This window comes from Marmota marmota, unplaced genomic scaffold (assembly GCF_001458135.2).
Source record: "Marmota marmota marmota unplaced genomic scaffold, marMar, whole genome shotgun sequence".
Taxonomy (NCBI): Eukaryota; Metazoa; Chordata; class Mammalia; order Rodentia; family Sciuridae; genus Marmota; species Marmota marmota.
In genome coordinates this window covers 23,977,724-23,987,350 of record NW_025999853.1, presented here as the reverse complement: position 1 = coordinate 23,987,350, position 9,627 = coordinate 23,977,724, and the positions used below count along the sequence as shown (strand labels likewise).

The 9,627-nt window shown below is 33.8% G+C and overlaps 1 non-coding gene across 1 annotated transcript; it reads left to right on the top strand.

The window, feature by feature from the left end:
- Positions 1-343: 343 nt before the first annotated feature.
- Positions 344-471, top strand: LOC125618237. Its single transcript, XR_007349496.1, has one exon. It is a non-coding gene; the product is annotated as a small nucleolar RNA SNORA18 (small nucleolar RNA).
- The last annotated feature ends 9,156 nt before the right edge of the window (positions 472-9,627 follow it).

Sequence of the window (9,627 nt, the reverse complement as noted above, 5' to 3'; positions counted from 1 at the left end):
CAGCTCTGCAGGTTATCTGAAAAGCAGCCATCTTGCACTATAAAAATGCTGACATTCCATTCATGCCCCAAAGTGTCCTTTGCTCACACTGTTCACAGGCAAACCAAAATTCCAACCTTGGCTACTTGTGCCTACCCAGATAAGTCTAAGTATTCAACAGAGATTACAATTTAAGTTCTAGCTCTAGGACTTCTGTTATATACAATTAAAGTATTATGTAGTATTTCCATACATTAAATTTTCACTTTGAATAAATTGAAAAGGATTCAGTGTAGACCACCTAATCAGTCAAAGATATGAATCACTTGTGTTACTTGGCTAGCTCAAATGTAATTAAGATTGCAATGAGGTGTATCACTATGGGGCCTTTCCTGTAGCTGCATGTTGTTGAAAACATCTCATAGAGTAACTTTGTGGTTTTGTTTTCCTCAAAGGACTATTAAGTCTCTGGGAAAAAACTTCAAGACAGTTACTAAAAGTATGAGGTACCTAATAAACATTTAAAAGAAGAAACTAAGATTGCAATTAAGATTTCAGGAATTTCAAAAGGTAGTTACTGTTAAATTAAGCCAAGATTACACCCCTAGTTCATGCAGCTGGTCAAAATGCCATGAATGAAAATTAGAAATAGTCTAAGTTATTTGACCCCACCAAAAAATAGATAAATAAATAAGATAAAATAAAAAACAAAACAATAAGATGCATTTTCTTTCCTTTAAAACCCCAGGTTATCAATGTCTTTTTTTTCTATATATCCATGGTGATGAGTTATGATGTACATCATGAAAGTTTTGTAGTAACAGAAACTATAGTACCAAACTTCATAAATAATTATCTTTTCAGTAAATAATTTCACTTTTGTGAATCTAAGCTCAAATCACACCATAAGGCATTATTCTAATCACATCTTTCCAATGTTCCTCCTTAAACCTGAAGAAACTACCTTGTAATGAGAACACTAGGATTTAAGCTACTGAAGCATGTAAAGCAGGATTGAAATTACCATATTAATATTTGAGAAAAAGCATGCCAACTTCACTAAGAAATGTAACAAAATATGAAACACATAGTTGAGTCCTAAACTGTTGATTGGAAAGCAATGACCAGAAGCAGCACCATTTGTAATTCATGTTGTAAAAAGGACATAATACAACTTAAGTTACATATATGGACTACTTTTAAAAAGATCACTCCAAAATACTTACTATAAATTAATGAGAATTAAACTAAATTGTATTGGGTAGTTACCACATTGGGGGCATCTTCAGGATTCTAAAGATATAATTAAACACAAAACATTTTTAAAATCCGTGCTTTCATAAAGTTTACATACCAGATAGGAGCATGAAGAAAATAAACAGTAGTAATAAGAAAAATATATACTGTATTCCATACTGACAAATACTACAGAGAATAATAAAACAGAAAAGGATTAGATGTGTCTGAGGGCCCAAAACACCTGTTAATAGGGACTAGTTGACTGAGAAAGTGGATTTGAGTAAAGTCTTGAAGAAAATGACAGCAAGCAGGTATAAAGAAAGAGGATTTCTAGGAAAGGCAGTATTCCTGAGCAGAAAAGTGGTGTTTCCTGAGAGGTCAGCACAACAAAAGCATACAGGAGGTGAGGTAGTAGAGGATAAGATCAAGCAAGGGTTGTAGGATCCATATCACACAGAGCCTTGCAAATCATGGTAGAACTTAGGATTTTGTTAAGAAGATGAAAAGTCATTAGAATGATCTGAACACAGGAGTGGCTTGATTTGACATTAATAGGCTTACTCTGGCTGTTGTGTGACCGCTGACTTATAGGAGGGAAGAACAACAAAGATGGAAGAAAGCTCTCCAGTTAGGACACTTTTGGAATAATGCAGGTGAGGGATGATGGTTTGCATCAGGGAGATAGAAGAGCAGTAGTGAGAAGTGGTTATATTCTGAATATTTTTTGGAGGTAGAATTTATACAATTCACTGACAGACTAGATAGCAGGCATGAGAGAAAGAAATGGGAAAATAATTTACCAAGGATTTTAGACTAAGCATTCAAAGACAGTATTGGGAGCTATCATTCAGCTCTCTATAAAGGTATATCATTGGTAATTCAAGAATTAACCACATCATATCTGAGTACTATACTGGAATTACTAAAATACATCTATTAGATACTATTTCTCAGAATTTGAATACTTAGGTCATTAATTTACCTTCTCTGCTTTAAGTGTGATATAATAAATCATTTACCTTGGCTTTGTTGTTTAGACTGTGAATAGAAATTTTATAATTGTATTCTCAGGATACTATTTTACTTTACATCCTTACAAAAAAAAATACTACAAATCGTTAAATAAAAAAAATTGAAGAATATTTTCACTGCTTTCAGACTTCTGTAAACCTGTATAATATGTTTATTCTTTACTTTTTTAACATAATCTTTTATCATCTCTTCATAAAACCACAAGGTTAAAATATTATTTTCTTTAGGGTCAATATAAGGATAATTTAGCTTTTCCTCTAGCTTAGTTAACTAAATTTTATTTGTGTTATTAAGAGTTTGATAACTCTTAATGAGTTATTAAATGATGGCGCATGCCTATAATTCCAGTGGCTCAGGAGGCTGAGGCAGGAGGATCACAAGTTCAAAGCCAGCCTCAGCAACAGCAAGGTGCTAAGTAACTCAGTAAGATCCTGTCTCTAAATAAATTACAAAATGGGACTGTGGATGTGGCACATTGGCTGAGTGCCCCTGAATTCAATCCCTGTCTCACCTCCAAAAACAAAGTTTAGAAAAGTTTATTTGTAATTTTAATATTCAGATGTTTTAATTTCTTGTGTGATGATATAGTTTTGGCATATTGAAATCCTACTGTGTTTTTAATTTTTTTCTTCATTCCATTTACATGTCTGGCTTTCACTAGTATACTTTCTTCCTGTCATATTTAAATTTTGGCAAGATCAATAATCCTGAAAAAATGTAGAAAACTAATCTGAAATTAAGGCCTACAAGACAGCCCTTCAGATATATGTTTACATTGTCTCTACATTGTACTGAGATACTTTTTACTTAATATAACAAATTGCTTTTGCACTATGTATTTTGAATTATTGACAAACATAAGAGTTTTATCAGTGGAACACTGTTTCTTCATGCTGTTTTTCTGCATTGGTGTCAATTTTACACATCACTTTATCTGAAACTGCTAGACTTCATCAAGACAAATGTGTTAGATATGCTAAACATGATCCCTATACATAAAACATGAGACTTCACATGCAGACAAACTCAGGTACTACAGGGCTGCTTTCAGTCTGTATCCTACAAACACAGTAATTCTGATAAATCACATAGTGCACATTTCCCATTAAAACAAAGAGATGGTGCACTTATAATTGTATTTGATGCTTATTTTTAACAATAGAGTATTTCTGTTCTTGCTAGGCATTAGAGCAAACAAAATCAGTTGCTTAAAATTTTTTATATATATAATGTATGGAATAATTTTCCACAGAATAGTTCTAGTTCTGGTTCTGTATGTTTCAATCTTTTTTCTCCTCCACTACCCACAGTCTTCTGGTGCCAAGCAGGAGATATTGGGCATGCTTATATTGCAAGATTACCTCCAGCCTGCACCTTAGAGAGTGGGTCCTTGTACTGCACATGGTAAATCAATGTAGTCAATGATAGAAATCTTTCTGAAGGTCCTTTGAATCATAAGTGATAGCATAAACACACACAGGAATGACTACAAATCTAATTTAAAATATCCTACTAAAACCAGTTAAAAGTCAGTCCAACTCAAATATATGTTTCCTTTCATTCAGATTTTAAATAAATCCTAGGAACACTCCAAATTCAGCTCTCATAAGTGAAGTGTGGCAGAGGAAGGTCATAATATTATGTATTAAGTTGTGAGCATATTGTAAAATAGATATAATAAGATATAACTAAGAAAAACGTAAGTTCATCCATATAAATTCACTGTTTGTAGCACAGCTATAGTTTATATTCCATAAAAACGGGAATTCTGATAAAATGTAATTTTATAATTCTAGAAAAAAGAAAAACAGATGGTACATTTATAGTTATGCTGCTGAGCATATAGAATATGCACACATTGGGATAATTTCTGGTTCTATATCTCATGATACCTGGTGAGTTAGGATGCCAGACATAAGGAATATGCCTAGAAATTTCTAAATCTCAGTCCAGAGCTTGGAACCAGGTGGGATCAGTAGAGCTATCTGGAATCAGGGTCCCAAATTCAAACACCTGGTGTTTTCATTCCCCACTTCAGGACACTCCAATCGTCCCACCTCAAACTATTCTACTAATGTGGAGAACCAGATGTCCTATGAGGTTCTTAGAATCATGCTTATGAGTCAGTCTTGAGTATTAGGAAAAACTCCAGTTAAAGGATGGTGGCCTAGTACTGGCAAACACTGGATGGCATGTTATATTTTTATATAAGTTTACTTAAAATCAAGTCACAAAAATAGTGCTGATGTGCTATTTTCCTCAGACATATCAGATGTGAGACCCATTCAGGGCTCTGGACTAACAACAATGCACTTTTATTCCTTGGTCCAAAGCAGTATGGTGGTCCTCTATGTCAGCTATCATTTTTCTAAGTTCCACCTGCTGGCCACTTAGGTTTCATAGAATGTTTCTGATATTCACTCTTTCAAACAAATCTTGTATTTAAAAAGTCTCACTGAGAGGTTGGGATTGTGGCTTAGTGGCAAAGCACTTGCTTCGTGTGTATGAGGCACTGGGTTCAATCCTCAGCACCACATAAAAATAAATAAATAAAATAAAGGCACTGTGTCCATCTATAACTAAAAAAACATATTTTTTAAAAAGTCACTGCATTTCATTTCAAAAAACATTTCTCATTGGAATGCCTTTAATCTGTAAGATTTGTTTTTACAAGAGTTTTTCCTCTCATAAATAGTGTGTATCTTACCCTTTATAACAATAAATTATAAAATTATTTTTTTCACATTCTTAAATATTCTATACCCACTGTGAATGGAATATTTTCTGGCTTACTATTCTATTAGAGGAGCTAATGATTTTTGTGTGGTATCTGTTAATAACTATTGAAATGCTTCATAGTGTTAATATCCTATCATTTATTTAATTTGGTGAGTATAGACTTTACAATGAATAATAGTTTTATCTGATTGTTTTGCTTATTTCTGAGATATCAAATAGTGACAATTTCTTTAATACCCTATCTGATGCTTGTGATAACTTTTGTTAGCTTTATCAAACTAGGAACAATCTAAAAATGTGTCTGTTTTGTATTTTCCCATTTATCTAGGAGACTTCCTTTTCAATTCTCATTTATAACCTAGTCAACTTAGGATTTCTTCTCCAGAGTTACATCTTCCTAATATCAAGATTATAATGCATGGTTTTACTAAAAGAATTTCAATTTAGGGAAATTGAGGAAGAGCCTGAAAAGAAATCAAGCATAATGCAAATATAAAAAAATGTCATTTGAGATAGTAATTCTTAATTTTCCAGTTTGTATTTAAAGGATAAAAGTATAAATGTTACAATATGACATTTTTTCATGACAGGTGGTATCCTAGATATTAAATGCAAATGCCATTCTCTTTTTATCTCTTAAGAAGTACCAGAATCCAGTCAAAATCTGTATAACATATTTCAACCTAGGCTTAATAATTTGGTGAAAATTAATTTAAATATTTATGGAAATGGGGATAATTTTTTAGTATGTTTTTCATAAGTCTGTTTTTATACAAAGACCAATGAAAAATATCAATTAAGGATCTTATTTCTATCCACTATTACTTATTAATATTAATAAGAACTATTTTCTGTAAAACTATCGTTCATGTTATGGTTGATTGCCAAGTGAAATAAACTGATAAAAACTGGCAGGCATTTCTTTTACTGATAGTGGGTATATCAGCATTATCTGAGACGATTCCCTTTATTTAACGCAAACCAATATAGTGTCCTACCCTCCTTTCCTTTAGAAGTTTAGCATTTTTAAAATATCTTTGATAAATTGAAAAGGCTTGACTGAGGTCAGCTCGCATATGCAGATAGCAGATCCTCCTGAAAAGAAATTCCCCAAAAGGGAGGGAGAAATATGGATGGTCTCAAAACCTCTTTCTAGAAAACTTTGTAGGTGAGACCTGATTCTCCTTCTGACCTAGCCATGCTGTCACTGGACAGCTTGCTTCCAGGAAAATGGCAAGTATATCCTTAAACTTATAAAGCTGTGTGACATTGTAATGCTATTTTAGAAAGAGGTTTTTGTTTTGTTTTGTTTTGTTTTGTCATAGAGTAACCACTGCTAATCACAGTATGGAGAGAGAGGATTTTCCTACCCTGCTGTGACCCACTCTCTGAGAAACTGCTGCAGGCCAGCCAGCAAATGGAAGAAATATCTAGGTCTCTTCAGGTTTAATGGATCTAGGTATGCAGTTCCCACTGTATATCTATAATCACAGCCACAGTGTAAGAAGGCACAATTTTCAGACACATTGGGAAAGCTTTCTATCCTTAAGTAATAGTAACCCATCTTTGCCTCAAGCAGGAACAAAGAAAGCAGTCAAGGAAATAAAGTCAACTCTCCACCTGTGCATGGGAGATTGGGATAACTTAATAATTTCACATTGTGCTATTTTAAGCATAGAACATAACGTTTTATAGAAAACCCTAAGTCAAACTTTGGAAGCATTGAATGATGTGGCTTTAATTAATAAGGAAGTACTCCAAAGGCTAAGTATTATTTCAGAGAATATTTTTTTCTAAATGTAGACGGAATTTTTCATTTATCAAGAATACAGGTAGCTATCAAAAGGCTTGTGAATTTAGCTATAGCATTTACATTCTTTATATAGTGTTCTTGATTAAATTAATTTTAATATAAAATAATCTTATAAGCAATTATAAAATGACATTGAGCATAAATGAGGTTATCTGGGGTGAGTATGTAGCACCAGGGGAGAGAGGACCAAGAGGGAGAACAAATGAGCACCAATGTTCAAGAGTTGGACAGAGTTAAAAGAGCCTATAATTAAACAGAGATGGGGTACTTCACTAAGGCAACCAAGTAATAAAAGATGTCCTGAAGATAGAATGGTGATGGAATTTTGACAAGGAGGAATTAGATTGCTTAGATTTGAAACCTAGAAAGTCAGTGGTGATTTGTGAAGAGATATGGTAATGGAATCTTAAGAATAAAAAGCCAGAATAGAGTGGGATGGAAGTTAAATAGAGATGAGTAAAATAGACAGTAATTTAGAGAATGTTAGAATTTGGTTTCTGAGATATGAGATATGAATGATAATATATATATAGAAAAGCGAGGTAGCAAAAAGACCTGGTTAATGAGTAAAGGCCTTTAGAATTGAAAAGACCTTGATTTGAAACTTGAGGTCTGATATTTATAAGGTGGATGCCTTAAGGTTGCTGTAGTTTCACAAATCCTTAGAGACATTGATGCTTATTTCCCAAAGTGGCATAGAAAATAAATTAGATATTGTGTGTATATTCCTTTGGCAAATAGAAGTACTTAATAAATGGTGAGTATTGTTTGTTTTCCAAAGTAAGTTAGATTATTTGATAAGAATAAATGCAACTATCTCTACTAATGAACTATCTCTACTGATCAGATTTTCTTGACTATTAACATGAAAATTTATTAACTTCAGTATTAAGGATTTTTTTGGATAAGTATGTCATGTACAAAATTAGTAAAAACCTGGAGAGCTGAGATCAAGCAGGAATCCCAAGAGGCAAGGCATAGTCAAGATGCCAAAGTATTGCCACTGAAGCCATTTGCTCAGGACATTGTAGCTTAGACACACAGCAAGACATCAGCCACATCCACACAACTGCTGCCATGAAACTGCCATGTCCAGGGCTAGGCCAGTGTTGCTCAACTGAAGCACTCTGGCTCCTACCCATTAGATTCCAGTAGCACTCACTGGATCACGTGATCAAAAATGTTTCCAAGCATTGTAAAAGTGCTCCAGCTGAGAAACACAATGCTAAGCAAATATCTCTAATAAATTGGAAACTTTTATTCATACTTTCAATATTTAAATGTTTTGCTAAGTTATACATGATCAAACTCTAACTACCAGGAGGAGTAAGGAAAAAAATAAATCTCTTCTGTTTAATTTTTCTTTTGGAGACAGTGGACTTGTACTTGCCTTGAATTCCTGGATGGATGTTAGTTTTTTCTTTCTTTCTTTCTTCCTTTCTTTCTTTCTTTTCTTTTTCTGTTTTTTTACTTTTTTTCACTCAGTTGTTTTTTTCCTCTTTTTTTAAAATTTATTTATTTTTGTTTTTTATTGATTTTTTAAAAATAAATGTCAGCAGAATGCATTATAATTCTTATTACACTTATACAGCATAATTTTTCATATCTCTGGTTGTATATAAAGTATGTTGACACCAATTTGTGTCTTCATACATGTACTTTGGTTAATGATGTCTATCACATTCCACCATCCTTGCTAACTCCCTGCCCATTCTCTTTCCCTCCCACCCCTCTGCCCTATCTAGAATTCATCTATTCCTCCCATGTTCCCCCTCCCTACTCCACTATGAGTCAGCCTCCTTATGTCAGAGAAAACATTCAACATTTGTTTTTTTTGGATTGGCTAACTTCACATAGCATTATCTTCTCCAATGCCATCCATTAACCTGCAAATGCCATGATTTTATTCTCTTTTATTGCTGAGTAAAATTCCATTGTGTATATATGCCACTTTTTTTTTCATCCATTCATCCACTGAAGGGCATCTAGGTTGGCTCTACAGTTTAGCTATTGTGAATTGTGCTGCTATAAACATTGATGTGGCTGTGTCCCTGTAGTATACTGATTTTAAGTCCTTTGGTTATAGACCGAGGAGAGGGATAGCTGGGTCAAATGGTGGTTTCATTCCCAGATTTCTAAGGAATCTCCATACTGCTTTCCATATTGGCTGCACCAATTTGCTGTCCCACCAGCAATGTCTGAGTGTGCCTTTTCCCCTACATCCTTGCCAACACTTATTGTTGTTTATATTCTTAATAGCTGCCATTCTGACTGGAGTGAGATGGTATCTTAGAGTAGTTTTGATTTGCATTTCTCTACTGTTAAAGATGATGAGCATTTTTTTCATATATTTGTTGATCAATTGTAAATCCTCTTCTGAGAATTGTCTATTCAGGTCCTTGGCCCATTTGCTGATTGGGTTATTTGTTTTTTTGGTGCTTAGCTTTTTGAGTTCTTTATATACCCTAGAGATTAGTGCTCTATCTGATGTGTGAAGGGTAAAAATTTGCTCCCAGGATGTAGGCTCTCTGTTCACCTCACAGATTGTTTCTTTTGTTGAGAAGAAACTTATTAGCTTCTATCACTATATCAAACTATCTGAGGTAATCAACTCATAAAGTGAAAATATTTATTTTGGCTCACAGTTTTGAAGGTTTCAGTCCATAATTGCCCCACTGCTTTGAGTCTATGCTGATGTAATACATCATGGTAGGAACTCATGGAAGAACAAAAGCCCTGTAATCATGAGTCAAGAGTCGAAAAAAGGATGAGACCAAGGTCACACAATCTGCTATGGGGTATGCCTTCAATAATGGAATGACTTC